This window comes from Macrobrachium nipponense, chromosome 10 (assembly GCF_015104395.2).
Source record: "Macrobrachium nipponense isolate FS-2020 chromosome 10, ASM1510439v2, whole genome shotgun sequence".
NCBI classification, from domain to species: Eukaryota; Metazoa; Arthropoda; class Malacostraca; order Decapoda; family Palaemonidae; genus Macrobrachium; species Macrobrachium nipponense.
The window spans coordinates 37890463-37909031 of record NC_087204.1 but is presented as its reverse complement, the minus strand read 5'-3'; the positions used below and the strand labels follow the sequence as shown (position 1 = coordinate 37909031).

The 18569-nt window shown below is 34.1% G+C and overlaps 1 long non-coding RNA gene and 1 pseudogene across 1 annotated transcript; one reads left to right on the top strand and one right to left on the bottom strand.

Moving 5' to 3' along the window:
• Positions 1–1160: 1160 nt before the first annotated feature.
• LOC135223950 (KRAB-A domain-containing protein 2-like) lies at positions 1161–13512 on the top strand (annotated as a pseudogene).
• A 19-nt stretch (positions 13513–13531) lies between these two features.
• On the bottom strand, positions 13532–15634 carry LOC135224143 (uncharacterized). Its single transcript, XR_010316648.1, has 3 exons — positions 15374–15634; positions 15093–15169; positions 13532–13842 (listed from the first exon to the last, which is right to left on the bottom strand). It is a non-coding gene; the product is annotated as an uncharacterized LOC135224143 (long non-coding RNA).
• Positions 15635–18569: the final 2935 nt, after the last annotated feature.

Genomic DNA, 18569 nt, shown 5'->3' with positions numbered 1-18569 from the left:
CCTGAGCTAATTTCCACGTAACATTCTCTCTCTCTCTCTCTCTCTCTCTCTCTCTCTGTCTAACACTGACTTTATGCACGTACAGTCATTAGTAATGAACCGTTTCATGCGTTATTATCACGTAAAGTTAACCATTAATATTCATAAGTGATCATCTGGCGTAGAAAAACCTCCCTCGCTTCGTTTCTATGCGATTAATGGATAGTGAGCATACCCCACCTCAGAAACATTAATTCTTTAATATTTATTCTTATAAAGTTTCCTTCGTAGTTCTCAACCTATCCCCGGGATCCCTACCCCACGCCCGCTTTCTATCCATCGCGGTTTATCAATTTGAGCTGCCTCTCTCTCTCTCTCTCTCTCTCTCTCTCTCTCTCTCTCTCTCGTCTCTCTCATATATATATATATATATATATATATATATATATATATATATAATAAATATATATATATATAGATAGATAGATATATATATATATATATATATATATATATATATATATATATATATATATATATATATATATATATGTGTGTGTGTGTGTGTGTGTGGGTGTGTGTGTGTGTTACGCATAATGTGGATAATTGCCTAATGCGAACATTAGGCAGACAAATTGCTTAAGCTCCATATTAGGCAATTTGTTTGCACAATGTTGACAATAAGCAAATTACTTGCTTAATATCCACTTTATGCATGATTTTCAGATTAGGCGAGGATATTTTGCCTAATGTGAATTGAATGACGAACCACTGTAACTGGAGTGTTGTTCGAATGTCGTTCGAAACTTTGGGTCTGTCACAGAGTTGTTGTGGACAGGGTAAACGAGGAGCAAGGCAGAACTAACCTGGATCTCGTGCCGGTGAGTGAGTGGTGGCACACAGCTGGACTTGTGGTGACTGAACTTACTGCCTGACTTTCACATCGGTGATATTACTGGGCTGTATCCAAGTATAAATTATATAAAGACTTTTTCTCTATATTTCTTTATCTTTTCTGTTTCAGTTTATGCACTATGGATCATGCTGCCTTTAAACTTAAGCTGCGTCAAACACTGGAAGGCAATGCTGGGAATGCTGTCATCCAGCCCACCATCCAGCGTGATCAGCGGATACAGAATTTGTTAAGAATTAATTCTTATTTAGCCCAATCTACATTTTAATATAACCTCAAGAAACGATATGAAGTATTGCGTGTTGGCAATGCTGACCGACTAATTCGCAGGAGAAAAGATCCAAATGAACATGAATTCAAGTTTGTTGCATCTCTAGAAGAAGTGTTTGGTATTGTTAAAACAGCCTATGAAGCTATTGGCCATGGAGGTGGTAAAAAAACAATTGCGGAAGTGAAAAATAAATGGTCAAACATCACACAAGAAAGCAAGAAAAATTCCAAAGGGTTTGGTAGTAAAACAGGTACGCAGTCATGATATCCATTCAAGATGCCAGATAGATCTTATAAATTTTCAAACATTACCTGATGGAGACTTCAAGTACATCATGACATATGTAAATCATTTCAGCAAATTTTGTGTGTTGCGTCCACTTACATCAAAAAGAGCAGAAGAGGTCGCAGCGAATCTTCTAGGTATATTTCTGACATTTGGAGCACCTGCTATTTTACAGTTCTATAACGGATGGGAGTTTGTCAATGCCATCATCGTGACTGGACGTCCACGTCATCCTCAAAGCCAAGGCGCTGTTGAACGTCTAAATGGAGTGATCCAGGACAAACTGACCATTTGGATGAGGGAAAACAACAGCAGAAGGTGGTCTCATGTTTGTTCAGTGGCAAGTTAATATCAGCCATCGTGAAACAACTGGCCACAGCCCATTCAAAGTTACATTTGGACAAGATCCGCAGGTTGGATTAGGATCATCTATCCTGCCAAGTACAGCTCTTTGTAATATATTTACCGAGGAAGATCTTGAGTCATTTCTGGAAACAGAGACAGGGGCAGAGGCAGAGGCAGAAGCAGAGACAGAGACAGGGGCAGAGGCAGAGGCAGAGACAGGGGCAGAAGCAGAGACAGGGGCAGAAGCAGAGACAGGGGCAGAAGCAGAGACAGGGGCAGAGACAGGGGCAGAAACATTAGCTACAAATTTCCAAAAGATCCGTGTTTCAGCTAATCTAGGACAATCTAAGATAGCAACACAGATGACAAGACGCGGCAAACACCTGCTTAAGCCATTATCAATTGGTCAGTGTGCTACGCTGAGGGTCCCGGATGTCGATCGTGGTCCAACAGATCCTAAAAATCTGTTAGTGGCCGTCCTCAAGGAAAAAGATGGACTATACGCTGTAGGTTGTCAGAAGGGAATTCTTGGACCAAAATTTACAGCAGCTGATCTAAGTGCAATCAAACAGCCCCTGATAAAGTCTGAAAGGGTTCCTGATATCTGCCTATCAATTAGAACAGCAACAGCAAGAGCCACTGGTGGGCAAGGCTATATAAAATGTCAATGTACTACTCAATGTATATCAGGACGATGCATCTGCCTAAGAAAAAAATTTAAATGCAACTCACGCTGTTACCCGGGCAGATCATGCAAAAATTTCTGATTGGACTCAACTGAATCCTGAGATCTATTGACTTACTTCCCTTTTACTGATATTGCATTAATTATGTTTGCATTTATTCAAATAAATTAGAATTCTTTAAACTGTCTCTACAATAACCATGTTGCATTCTCTTGCAACCTCCCTTGGGTTGTCTGATTGGATTAATTTCCATTTCTAACCTAAACCATAATATATGTTTAGATTAGGCAGTATTATTCACATCGGGCAAAATTGAGCTGCATAATTTGAACAACAGGCATGTTTGGCCTAATGTTAACATTAGGCTAATATGTATATAATGCAAACTGCTTGCTTGATATACATATTAGGCAATTTTCTGACTAATGTTCACAGTAGTCAATAATCCACATTATGCGTAACACACACACACACACACACACACACACACACACACACACACACACACATATATATATATATTATATATATATATATATATATATATATCTATATATATATATATATATATCATATATATATATATATACATAGTATATATATATATATATATATATATATATATATATATATATATATATATATATATATAACGTACAACTGGACTACGAATATTTGGAAAGTGATGAACAATATATAAATAAAAGCAAAATCCACAAAGGAAAGGGCAAAACAATGGAGTAACGCTGCGAGTAAATTACGATAAGTTCAAAGGCCTTGCAGCAGTTACTCGTGATTCACTTTCCCTCGTGGATTTTGCCTTTATATATAGATATATATATATATATATATATATATATATATATATATATATATATATATATATATGTGTGTGTGTGTGTGTGTGTGTGTGTGTGTGTGTGTGTGTGTGTGTGTGTGTGTGTATATTATATAACTGTTAGGCCACAATTATCATTTAATATGGAATTCGCAGTACCTGCGCATAATATTTAAACCGGTGGTGAGCGTCACCTGTTTTATAAAACAGAACTTAATTCGCGGAAGCATTTATCATTTACGATCCTTCCCCTTAAGTCTAAATTATTTCCGATGGTATAGTGGATGGGAATTTGAACCATATTTGCAGTTTATTTGTGAATATAAGAAAAGTTACCCGAATATACATGACAAAATTTTATGCCCACTTGCAAAAAACACAGTCATGCACAGTATACGTATACGTGTTTTAGTATGTATGTATATATATATATATATATATATATATATATATATATATATATATATATATATATATATATACATACATATATATATATATATATTATATATATACATATATATATATATATATATATATATATATATATATATTATATATATATATATATATATATATTTATATATATATATATATATACATATATATATACATATATATATATTACTATATATATATATATATATATATATATATATATATATATGATATATATATAATATATCTGTGTGTGTGCATTTATGTACTATGTATGTATGTATGTATGTATATACTACACATATAATTTTTAACAGATCAAAAGCTCATGTCACTTTTAGTATTCCGTATGAATATGGATACAGACATTGCCCCTCGAAAGAGCATGTGTATACTGTCACCACAGCCAAGGAAAACTCGTGACAATCTTGGGGCTCCAATCACGTATCTAGAATCCTTTGGATCAGCTGTTACCCCTACGTTACTCGTCTCAGGTATTTTTCTGACGTTTTTCGTCTCTATTAGGAGATTAACCATTTTTCTTTTCCACTAAATAGCTTGATTTCAGGTTTCTCACGCATCTGGCGTTTTTGTTTTTCTATCCCTTTTTTTTTTTTTTTTTTAGCTGATAGCTGATCTCAAGTCTTCTTTCTGTTTTCTGTTAATTTACATAAACACTAACCTCCGCTGTCATTACAGCTCTCTCTCTCTCTCTCTCTCTCTCTCTCTCTCTCTCTCTCTCTCTCTCTCTAGCAACTAGCTGGTCTCTGCTTTATCTATAATTTCTGGTGGTAATTCATTACAGATACTAGCTTCTTGTTTCTTTTCTTATTTACAAAGCGATCATTTATTTCTTTTCTCGGTTTATTACAATCTCTCTCTCTCTCTCTCTCTCTCTCTCTCTCTCTCTCTCTCTCTCTCTCTCTCTCTCTCTCTCTCTCTGTTTTGTCACAAGATGACAGTTCTTCCTTTTTCCTGAAAGGTTTAAAATATGTTTCATATTTTAATTATTGGTACTAAGACCTTTCGAGTTTAATATAAAAAAAATTAAATAACTATGAAAAAAAAACATCTGAAACAAAACCAGAGAAGCCGAGAAATTGCCATTCAATTTGGCAGATTGTCAATTTTATACGCTGCTGGAAATTCAGTCCTTTTTGTGTTGCAATTTCCTCCGGTTTATAGATTTTCAATCCACTTTATTGACGTATTTTCCTTTTTACTATGAAGGAAACTGTCGAACTTATTTTATCTGTTCGTATCATATATGTTCAATTCGGGAATTTGAAACGTTTTCTTTTTGTACTCTATACTATTTCTCGTTGAAAAGTACCTGAAAATTCAACGACATATCAAATTATTAGAAAACAACATCAAAATTGACAAGGAGGGCTTTTCTAAAACTATTAGATTAATCAAAGTTTCCGAAACTTGTTACTCCTTAGCATGTAATTCATGGAAACAGGTCTATAAACAAGTAAATAGTATAAAATATCGATATAGATAGTATTATATATATGATTATATATATTATATTATATATATATACATATATATACATACACACACACACACACACATATATATATATATATATATATATATATATATATATATATATATATATATATATATATATATATTGAAAGGATATGTGTGTACTGAGAAACAAATACAAAAATACTCAATACCATGTCTATTTAATGAATTATATATTGTATTACGTAATCAACTAAATGCTATCCCTTGTACATAGTAGAATATGGCCACTGCAAATGAAATCTGTTTTGGTGTAGGTCAAGATGAAGTCAGTCATAAAAGACGTTTGCATCTGATTGTTTTTGAGTTCATATGCAAAAGAGTTACTGACGATACTCAAAGGAACAGTCCATAAAGATAAACGGTGCTACAGTGATCACAGGGAGTATAAAAACTAATAAGATGGACTAACCGTGGTTTCCGTTTTCTTTCCTTTTTTTTATAGATTTAGCTAATGGACAAAAAATCAGTCTATTAAATCAACTTCTTATCCAGCCCGTCCCAGGTTGGCTAGTTAAGGAATATTTAGAAGCATATCATTTGAACATTTAAATAAGTAAATCATATTGTTCACTGGGATATAGTTTCATTGGAAAAAACTTTTAATGAATGATCAACAATATACATCACGTCATGATATATAGCTGTAAGGTGGATTTGTTTGTCATCTTCAAATGATATGAATACGAAGGTTCAGTATGACGTGTTATTTGAAAACCACTGCCTATGTTCCATTACTGACACGATCGAAAAAAATTTTCATTTATATATATATATATATAGATATTAATATATATATATATTATAATATATATATAATAATTATATAATATATAATAATATATAATATATAATCTATAATATATATTATTATTATATATATAATATATATATAATATATATATATAATATATATATATATATATATATATAATATATATATATATATATATATATATATATATATATATCTATATATAATATATAATAATAATATATATAGAATATTATTATATATATATATATATATATAAATATATCTATATATATCTATTAATATATATGCAAGCATGCAATATGTGAGTGTAGAACTAAGCGAATCTAGAGAAAATGAAGAAGCAAAATAAATCGACCAGTAAAAAATATAATTTAATAAGTAAAATGACTTATGGTAGTCTTCTCACTGTTTTTGTATTATATTTCAGTCGATACCACGAGCTAGAAATACAGTTTTAGCCTTTTCCCTTCCCCATGTTCCCAACCATTCTTCTGTCTAATTATAGAAACCTTCCTCTTAGAGTATTCATATTACAGACATTACATATTGCAACTTTAGTTATTATCATCACTATCGTCGTTATTCTTAGCAAACCGCTAAATGTAATCGTGTCTTATTATGTTTTACTAAATCCGGTGGACTGTAAAATCACCCATGAAAAGAGAAAAGTCCTAAAACTGATAATCGGCTGGAACGTGTGGGCGTTGTAGTCCATTATCTTCGGGCGTAGTAAGGGATATATAGGCTCACATTTTCGTTATGCCTAAAAAAGTGATGCAATGGGTACCGCAGAATCCAAATTACTTGAACAAACCAATTCATAGCGGTGACGAGAAGAGTTTTAATAGCCCTTTCATTTGCTACGCTTTAAGCCTAGAGTTTTAATTGATTTCTAAAACCGTTGACCGGAATAAAAAGTTACTATTTCACGGTATTCGTTTTTTTTCAAAATAGCCATTTATACTCTACGCTGGCCAACGTGAATGTCTGACTATTTCTGCCTCTGCCAAAATAATGACAATAACTGAAAAATCGGTTAGTTTTCTCCAGTGTATAAAAATCAGCAGTTATTCTCTATATAAATCAATCGCATAGAACATATCAATTTTCTTATCGTTATTTCTTGTCATTAACAATAATATTAAGACAATGGAAAAGACTTTGGTTATCATTATCGCTCCAGCTGATAAATAATGATGATTTTAAATGTTTACTGCCATGATTATTTCATCATGAATGGGCCTTGGTTAGGTAATCCCGAAGCCAGTTGCTATTGGTTATTTCTTTACATACAGAATAATAAACATGAAATATGAGAATACATACTCCACTATTTTATATTAGGCAACTAAAAAAATTTGCATTTTACCTGAGAGGCGTACGAGTTGCTCTTAAAAATGAATCAACCATCTTTTTCCACTGAAAACCCATTAGCTGATTGTGTCATAAATATTTAGTGTTAACAGTAATATCCAATAACCTAATAGTTACATTGCTTATAAAATATTGATTATAAAATATCGGTATTTTAAAAACACGTCATGCAAAATGTCTATACATTTCTTTACCTTAATAAATCATAAATAGATTTAACACGTAAAAGAAAATGCGTCTTTCTCATAGACCATATAGACGAAACAAAAAGCTGACTTAAAAACTTTCATCGGTGGAAAATTCAAAAGTTTTGCTCATCAACAAAAGTAGGTATTTTCACCAATAGCTCTTATCATCCGCAATGAAATTAATAACCGATTACCTGTAGTACACATTCGGATTCTATTGAATTTTACAGACAAAAGCTAGAACAAGGGAACCTTTTTCTCAGAGACATATTGGGATCATCCGCTCAAGGTATTTAAAAAAAATATTGTTTTTCAGTGTACTTCAAATGATATTGCAAGGCAATCCTACAATTTAGTAATTACTAAATGGCCACTGTCAAATGGTAATCCAGCCCCCCTCCCCCACCCTCCCCTACCCCAAAGCGTTTTAAATTTACGATTGTTGTTGAGCATCGGTCGAGTTTTCAATATTAGATACTATATATATATATATATATATATATATATATATATATATATATATATAATATATATATATATATATATATATATATATATATATATATATATATATATATATAATATATACACACATTAATCTCATGTATTGAATTAAAATTACGACGAGAAGTCATATAGCAAGCATCACCTACTTTTCCGGCGTTTTTGGCAACCAACATTTTGAAAAAAAAAAAAAAAAAAAATCAGACAAAAACTCAGCAAGACCATCAAAGGCGACATCAAATATCCCAGAAATAAATCCTTCCTACTGCACTGCCTTTAAAATGTAATAACTCAATTAGTATGTATAGCCCGAGGCGGCAAAAGACACGCGAGAGCATCGTAAAAGTAAGAAAAAAAAATTCAAATACTTATTTTGTCCCACGTGTTTACGAGAGCAACGCTCTCTCTTCTATTAGATGAAGATTTTTCAGTTCCAGCGTCCCGAAGGAAAGCTGCACCGAATGAAGAAGCGAGAGAGAGAGAGAGAGAGAGAGAGAGAGAGAGAGAGAGAGAGAGAGAGAGAGGTACTTGAGGACACACTGTACTCTTAGATCTTTTTATACGTCCTTTTGCCCACTAAGGCTGAAGTTTCATCTTAATATGGCATCGATTTCACAGTATACAAGACAAAGGCTTTACATTTGGAATGCATCCCATTCACATCAGAGACTGAATAAGGTTAAGGATAAAAGTCACATTTCAGCGTCACAATGGTCTACCAGAAGTAGGCTTCAGCCAAAAACCAATGTGTATGACAGACTCCTCCTTTTCTCAGTATCTGAAATGGTCTTCGTCACATTTTTCATAAGTATAAAGGAGTTACTAAAGAGATAAAATATTTTTGAAATAAATATTGAGAAATGACTCCTATCTTTACTTTTGCTTTCATCATAATTTATCAGGTTGCGACCTAAAGGCCTGTCCACACGGCGTGCTCCAGGGGTGAAGGGTAATTTTTGGCGGACTTACCCGTGAATGTTGTCCACACGGGTGAGGCGATGGAGAGGTGGGCGTGCCCGACGATGCCAGTAGTTTGTTCAGTGCAGTACGATAAATATGGTGCCTACCGCAAAGAAGATGGTGTAGCATGATAATTGCTTTGTGTGTGATGAAAAAGAAAAGAATATGGTGCAAAGAGTGGCTCAGTAAAAGAAATGTATATGGTTAACGTACGTCTGTCAGGGTCGAAGTTCAAGCCATCGGCCACCACCATGGTGATTTTGCTACAAGACCCATCGGGCAATTTGACGGTTTGCCCGTGAAGTGTGCCCATTAGAGAGGAAGTCCGCCGATCAGGCCCGATCGTGTGGACAGGCCTTTAAGCCCTACACCCTACCCCATCCTTTGCATCCCCCTTGACCAATATATATATCTCTCGTGGCATCGGGCATAAGTAGAGACAAAACAGCGAACTTCCAACACCGATAGTTAAGCAAGTCACCAGTAGTCCCCGGTGTTGTGAAGCTGCCAGTCACAAGAAGAATACGTTGCGAGTATGTGTACATGCATACATGCTGTTACTTCACCACCCTAAATATATATGTAAACCGCTAAGCCTTCGAAATAACGACTGTCAATAGAAAGTAGACAGTCCCGTCGTTCCAAGAAAGAGCGGTTGTTATTACCTCCTGTTATGAAGGCCAGGCTTATAAAGATTACTGTTCTAACTTCTGTTTTAATTTGTTCTAATTTATCTTAAATCTTGTAACTACTTTTTAATATATTTCTTATTTCAGCGCAGCAAATAATATTTAAACGAAGTAAATTATAATATTTCATCTCTCTGGTTTGATATTAGTTATGGAAGTTTTCCTTGAGATAGTTGAGGAATCTTATATCACTGATTGTAAACTTTATTCTATTTGCTTACTGTGAATAATTAATTATATACCAATGAAACGATGTTTTGATAAGCGAAAATGTGGACTTATATGACAGTGCATGTGCAGTCATTTTGACGGCTCTGTTGTTCTAGGTATTGTACCACTGGCGGTCGTTCTGGTGTCAATTCTTCAAAAATAACAATTTTTCTTGCTCCCAACACTTTTAAAAGCGCTCGTTACTTTACAGTTCTTCATTATTATGGAGACAGATTTCAGCTCACTGGCACACAAATCAGCCAATGGCTTTTGAGTCGCCACAACCAAAACCCAAACCAAATGTCCACTCAATTGTTTGTTGAACAAATGATATTTTCAACAATGCCATGGGGGTGATTTGATTTGATTTATATAAATATTTGGCATTATACCAAACACAGGGGCAACTAAGGCCATTCAGCGCTGAAACGGAAATTGACAGTAAAAGGTTTGAAAGTTGTTACAGTAAGAAAACCTCGCAGTTGCACTATGAAATAGTTGTTAGGAGAGGGTGGATAGTAAGTATGGTAGAAAGAAAATTGAAGTAGTTGCAGCTAGGGGTCGAAGGGACGCTGCAAAGATCCTTTAGTAATGCCTACATTGCACCGAATGTGGTGCACTGACAGCACTACCCCACCTATGGGTTCCATGAAGGTAGCTCACGTTAATTTGCTTAAGTTTTAAATTTGATATAGGCCTTTCACATGTGTATTCTCTCACACGTGAATGTTGTTAAACAGTCTTACCTGGTATATTTCTTAATTAGGTAGTTTTCACCTTCAGCTTCTCCATACTTGTTGTCTCCTATAGAAATTCCGAGGAAGTAGTCAAGAACTGCAAACTAAAGCCCTGTTATACATTAATAAAAAAATATATAATAAACGGGCAAATGGTAGGTTTACGAACTCAGAAAATCCGAGGAGCCTAACTTAATGAAAAGCGCTCCAAGTTATAATCTTAACAGAAAAAACAACGGCAGAAGAAAATGGTCTTAAAATGCGTCCACACGGTCGAACAATGTCCGACGGACAAACATTGTTACCATATCATAGGCGAAGCAGGATGACGTCATAAGCGTTGAGACGATGGAAATAGATGTGGCAACAAACAGTGGTGCCAGATGATGTTGTATACCAGTGTTTTTACTCTGCTCACAAGGCGAAGACCGGGAGACAATTGTTAATTGGTAACTGTTTGACCGTCGGACGTTGTTCGACCGTGTGAACGCACCTTTACAGCAATTACTCTGCAACTCCGTAAAGAGAACGTCAACACTAATATTTCTTTAAATAGGTACGAGACCTATAAGGATAATTAACTAATAAAAACCATGAGTTACATTTCTCCAATCATTGTCCAAAAAGAAGTTATTACCCGCTGACAATTTTTAATATGAAGTAAGAGTATCTCGTACATTTGATATAATTATGAATCAAGGCTGTATAACTACATTCACAATACTTCCGTTTTTGACGCCATTTAAAGTTAAAAATATTCATTTGATGTTGAAACCATTCAAAATGTGTACATTAATACTTAAGAGGATTTACAACTCGAAAAAACGCAAAAAAAAAAAAAAAAAAAAAAAAAATTTAGATCTTTCAAGAATTCAGGTAAAAGTTAAAAAATCCGCTTACCTTCAAAATAAAGCAACGAAGTTGTGTAATGTGAGCTCTTGTTAGGGAGGAAATGATTACATCACAGATCAGTTTTACCACTAATTATCATCAAACCACTAGATATCAAAGACTCAGCAGCTGCCTTAGTATACTGTATTTAAAAATTTATATCCGTAGGTACACGCATTCATTAACTGCCTGTTTATCTTTTCAACATTTCAGGTGCTATATAGGCAATTACGATCAAACCCCACTACGTTCATCAAAGCCTCGCATTCGCTAAATCAATGGATACCAACAATTGCACACAACCTTGCATTCGCTAAATCAATGGATACCAACAATAGCACACAACTGATATCTTCACAGAAACTCGTGCCCTGATTACGGACAGCATCCCAAACTCACTGAATGTGCTCATGAACAGTTCCACAACGCAACCGCTCAAGGAAGCATTACAGTTCCTGCTTAAGAACAGCCCCACAATACAATGCCAGTAATCAAAAATAGTATGAATGTTTGTTTGCTTTTTTGTTTTATTGGATGGTGTTTTTACGTTGCATGGAACCAGTGGTTATTTATCAACAGGACCAACGGCTTTACGGGACTTCCGAACCACGTCGAGAGTGAACTTCTACCACCAAAAATACACGTAACTGACCCCTTAATGGAATGCCCAAGAATCGAACTCGCGTCCACCGAGGTGGCAGGCAAAGACCATACCAAGCACGCCACTAAGGCGTTTGCATGTTTCAGTGCCTTGTATCATGAACTGCATCACAATCATTGTGCCGTTAGCACCATTGGCTCACTGGCTGTGTCCACAGCTTATGACGCATTTGACAGTGTTCATGGATGGCATCATAAAACACTCGCCAGTATTCGAAAGTAAATTCCTAACACTCCGCCTGTCTTCACAGATAATAGTGTGTTCATAGAGAACAGTATTCGAGAGTAACTTTCACTCTCTCTGCCTGTGTTCATAGTGAAAAGTCTTCACCTGTATTCATAGTTAAAAAAAGTGTGTTCATAGAAAAATAGTCTGTTCATAAAGTCTCCAGCTGTGTTCATAGAGAACAGTGTTCATAGAGAACAGTATTAGAGAGTAACTTCCGAACTCTGCCTGTGTTCATGAGAAGTCTAACCTCTTTGCCTCTATTCATAAGACTAACAAAAGTAACAAACAATGCCTGTATTAGTGTAATGAACTCATGTCTGTATTAATCTACTAAAACTCATTGCCTTTGTTAATCGAGTAAAACTCGCTGCCTGTATTAATCGGAGTAACAAACTCACTGCCTGTATTAATCGGAGTAACTAACTCACTGCCTGTATTAAAAGGAGTAACTAACTCACTGCCTGTATTAATCTGCGCCACAAACTCACTGCCTGTATTAATCTGCGTCACAAATTCACCGCCTGTATTAATCTGCGTCACAAATTCACTGCCTGTATTAATCAGAGTAACATCAATATTAGAAGACATCATAAATAGGGTGCTCAAAATCTGTCACATTAGGACACTATATATCTTGACTATTGAGGATATCAAAAAACTTTATATATAACCTAAAGGCTTGTATTTCCACCTTATTAGACAGGATTTTACAAGTGTTCAATGTGACTCGTCCAAACTATAAATTCTTGCCAAACGCGACAAGCATAAGGTTGTCGATGGATGCCAAGGCTTCGGTTCCTCTAGTCCTCAAATCATCCACTTTTCTGGTATGGGCAGGTAGCTCACGAGGCCTCCCACATACTCCGAGGAAGATGACACATGGCTTGAGGTCTGGAGACCTACGCAAGAACACACGATCAGTCCTTCCCGACGGTTCACCCCCATCTGTCAAGCCGAGTGGTGTTCAGATGCCTTTAACATTTAATACTTCATCCTAAGCATTAAGACTTCATCCTGTTGGAAAATTAAGGTTCCCAGACTCCAGCTCATAACATTTTTCAATTAACTACTACTCCTTCAGAGATGAATGGTCCCAACAAGTTTCTTTCACATGGCACAACGCAAGTTTACCTTACACGAGGGTTCTGTTCCCCATATACGTGTTATTCTTGTTAACTTTCTTAGTGGAAGGTCGCCTGATCGATAAAAACAAGCCAGTCATTAATTCAGTCCTATAGCATGTCTATGCAAAACTCATGGGGAATGGGTTTATGGGTGCCTTCGTTTTGAGGTGTAAACCACTGCACTCACATTGAACACTTCAAAACCTGTATAGAAACGTGAAAATATTAGCTTTGAGATATAAATGCTGTATATATCCTAAATAGTCAAGATATACTGTCGTACTGTGACTTTTGAAACCGCCTACACTGTTCATGCTATGAGTAAGCTAACCGTAACATATCCTTCCAAACTTAATACGACTACATCCGACTCAGACAAAAAAGGCCAATTATTCTATACACAAAAATACCCACGACTTAAAATTTCCATACTAACAAAAAATTGCTTTCCTGCAGTCCGTTAACAGGAGCTGAAAGTTTCTAGTTACAAGTTACTGACAAACTACGTAAAACTAATATCTGCTAACAGCAGCAGTCCCAACAAACAGCTGCAGTCCCAACATACTAAGGACAATCTGTCTGGGAAAACCTTTGCCAGGGTTTTGACGATTTTAAAGAAAATAGCTATTGGGTTAGCAAATTCTATTGCCATAAATGACCCGTACATTTAGGGAGCTTCCTATAACCCCTATTACCAGCAATTTCAATTACGAGAAAATTAAGAGTCCTCTGAAAATATTAAGTAAAAAATTTTACCCTAAAAATTTAAATGCTAAAAAAACCTTTATAAACATTGCATAAAACTAATATGACTTAAACCTAACCACAAAATAAGAGTAAAATATACCAAGAAGTATGATCTCTACATGAATTTAAGTTGTTTGAATCTAAATACTCCCATTTGATGTCAAAACATTCTTAACTAATAAATTAAGGATAATCGTGGTAGCCAAGTACATTTAAACAATACCTATCTGAACTTAACAAGAAAATTAAGCAATAGATTAAGTCTTTATTTACCACTGTTAAGTGACAAATTAGTTGGCATATTAACCCCCACGAACCTGCATAGTAGGTCTTACGACCGACTAAGCAAAACATGGGGGCTCCTCCACCCCTAAAGGGGCGCCGCCCCGAAAGGGGTGGAGGATAAGGTTAAAAAACAGTATATAGAAACTAGTATATTACAAAGTAAATTACAAAAATTAGTAGCAATTTCACATTTAAAAAACAAAAACTAGTAAATTGCACATTAAATACAAAAATTAGTAGTAATTTCACCAAGTACATTCAAGACAAACAAAAATTATAAAAACTCAAAAAGAAAAACAACGATCATTAAATATTAAAGGACAAACCACAAAACTAAATTTACTGCAAAAACTATGAAAACTTATGTGAAAACTATAAAAATCACTTCACACTAAGCTACGGAAAATATACCTCCTGCATACCTGTTACTATACAACAGGATCGTGCACGCAGCTCTACTGTCAGAAAAGTAACGAGACGTCCTCGTACCAAAAACATCCTGGAAAAGACCAAAGATTTAGGTCAGTGCGTAAATTATCCTAAATGTACATTATTGGCTTTTACCAAGGTCAGATTTTGGGTTAACGCCCACAGAAATAGTTATAACGACTGCCAAAGATTTGTAACTCAACACGCAATAAGATTGGAAAATCCCCCTAACAAATAAATAGCATTTGCAATAATTTAGTCATGTTCGTGTTACCTTGCAGAAGCCTGGGTTTATTATAACTTGACCAACGAAATAACAACCACTGACGGAAAACTCAAGCGCTAACTGTAGTCTAGTCATTGGACACAAGGTTTTTCCGTAAACAATTCACAACAGGGCCAATTACGCTACGATAAAGTAATGAGTATTTGAATAAGTCATTGCAAAGGGAAAATAGGATCACATAACATACTCCTGGTACACATCTACCGATAAGAACAATGTTGCGGACTGGGTCGAAATTCGAAATCGCTAAAGCTTCAAACGCCCGAACTACTACGACGTCACCATTTGCCAAGGACTCTAAAGTCTTAGTAGAGTCTTGCTTCTTGGAACATGGCCGAATGCGAACTATCTATATCCTTGAAATCTCAAATTTTGCAAAAAATATTTTGTTTTCCTATATTCACTTCTTTTACTTGTCTTTCGCGGAAGTTTAAAATACAAGACATGATAAATAGATTTTCCTGAACGTAACTCGTAATTTCTTTGAAGCCTCATGAAATAATTTGTAGCAAAAGCCTGTCGCATATTTCTTTTCAACACTTTGATGAGGTAGCTTTAAATTCGTTTAGATATTTTGTCAGAACGATATATAATGAAATATTCTATATGTACTCATACACAAACTCCTTACATATATATATATATATATATATATATATATATATATATATATATATAATATATATATATATATATATATATATATATATCCATATATATAAATATACACTATATCTGTGTGTGCGTACCATATAACTGGATATATTACATAAATATGTTACACTGGTATATGGTTCGCAAAACAAATACAAATACAATATTGCTATAATTAATACGTTCTAGCACTTGCAGTACGCTGTGAAAACTAATACCTGAGTTTTTATGCAGGATACTTTTAATATCGTTTTATTTTAAATTACGTAAATATCTAGGCTTCATGTTTGTGGCGGTTTTTATTATCTCAGTCTCAGGTACACTGCCTCCCATTAGTTAGGTTATGCATTGAAAATCCCATTTTGTGGTATTTATTTAAAATATTAATCCGAATTATATTCTCGTCCTTTTGCTCACATACAAACGTTACATTATGCGATATATATATATATATATATGATAGATATATATTATATATATATATATATATATATATATATATATATATATATATATATATATATATATATATATATATATATATATATATATATATATATATATATATATATATATATATATAAAGATAAATGCCACGAGGGAGAAATAAACGAAGGAGGTTCTGCAAGATCTTTCGACTTTAAAAGTCCTTTACTGAGCAGATACTGACATAAATACGAGAAAAGACAATACACGAAGGTTCGTATAACTGACAGATAGGGATTATAAAGGGCATTAGTATAACCTAGAAATCCCGACACAACCCTGGAAGGAAATAAGAAAACTTCCCAAACAAGCATAAACAATGGGTGCAATTAAAGGTTTAAGACAATCATCTCAGATACAATTTCCAGACAATTAAAGGATTATAGGTGACAGCTATTCGGAACTTGGTAAAAAAAAACATATTCAACAATACATGACAGACATACATCACAACAAATTTTTAATAACTCTAAGGCAACTGATTTTGATTTAAGTCAGGAATTATATCTTTGAGGTCATTCTTAACATGTTACAGATACAAGGGTCTAAATGAAAAAGGCCACGACTAACATTGACAAATTACAATGAAAAGTAAGTTGTATTAAAGCGATTCTAAAAGATTTCGTGATAAGACATCTCTTGACCATCGTTCAAATTACCTGACAACTATCGAATCCCAATTAATTCGGTGGTTGTTTTCACTTAAATGATGAATAATGCATTAGATTTTTTGCCAGTTTTACAGAGTATTTATGTTGGCTTGCCTTACTTCTAAGCCTTTGCTGGACTGTCGAGATAGAATGAGGGACAATCCATGCATGGAATTTTATATATTATGTTGTTGCTTTCTCTGGGGCCATTTTTTATTAACATTCTTTTTAGTGTGTTATTATAGGAAAAAACAAGGTTGACCTTAAAAGCTTTTAACAATGGTTTAATGGCTTCAAATCCGTTAAAATAGGCAAACTGAGAATGTCTTAGAATTTTCTTTTTGTGTGTTATTTACAGTAATAAAGCCCACAAAAAAAAAAAGTTTATAAAAACGTAAACTGTAAATACACAGAAAGAAAATTCTAAGAACATTCTCAGTTTGCCTTATTTTAACGGATTTGAAACATTAAACAAACCATTGTTAAAAGCTTTTAATGTCAAACCTTGTTTTTTCCTATAATAAACAGAATGTTAATAAAAAGTGGCCCCAGAGAAAGCAACAACATAATATATAAAATTCCATGTATGGATTGTCCCTCATTCTATCTCGGACAGTCCAGCAAAGGCTTAGAAGTAAGGCTAAGCCAACATAAATACTCTGTAAAAACTGGGCAAAAATCTAATGCATTATTCATTCATTTAAGTGAAAACAACCACCGAATTAATTGGATTGATAGTTCAGTAATTGCATGGTCAAGAGATGTCTTATCACGAAATCTTTTAGAATCAGCTTTAATACAACAGACTTTTCATTGTAATTTCAATGTTAGTCATGGCCTTTATCATTTAGACCCTTGTATCTGTAACATGTTTAAGAATGACCTCAAAGATATAATTACTGACTTAAATCAAAATCAGTTGCCTTAGAGTTATTAAAAGTTTTGTTGTAATGTATGTCTGTCATGTATAGTTGAATATGGTTTTTTTTTACCAAGTTCCGAATAGCTGTCACCTATAATCCTTTAATTGTCTGGAAATTGTATCTGAGATGATTGTCTTAAACCTTTATTGCACCCATTGTTTATGCTTGTTGTTTGAAGTTTTCTTATCTTCCAGGTGTGTCGGATTCTAGGTACTAATCCCTTTATAATCCCTATCTGTCAGTTATACGAACCTTCTTGTATTGTCTTTTCTCGTATTTATGTCAGTATCTGCTCAGTAAAGGACTTTTAAAGTCGAAAGATCTTGCAGACCTCCTTCGTTTATTTTTCCTTCGTGGCATTTATCTTTATTTATGGATTTATCATGTTCCTAACTTTCGTGATTCAGTTATATATATATATATATATGTAATATGTAATATATATATGTTATATATATATATATATATATA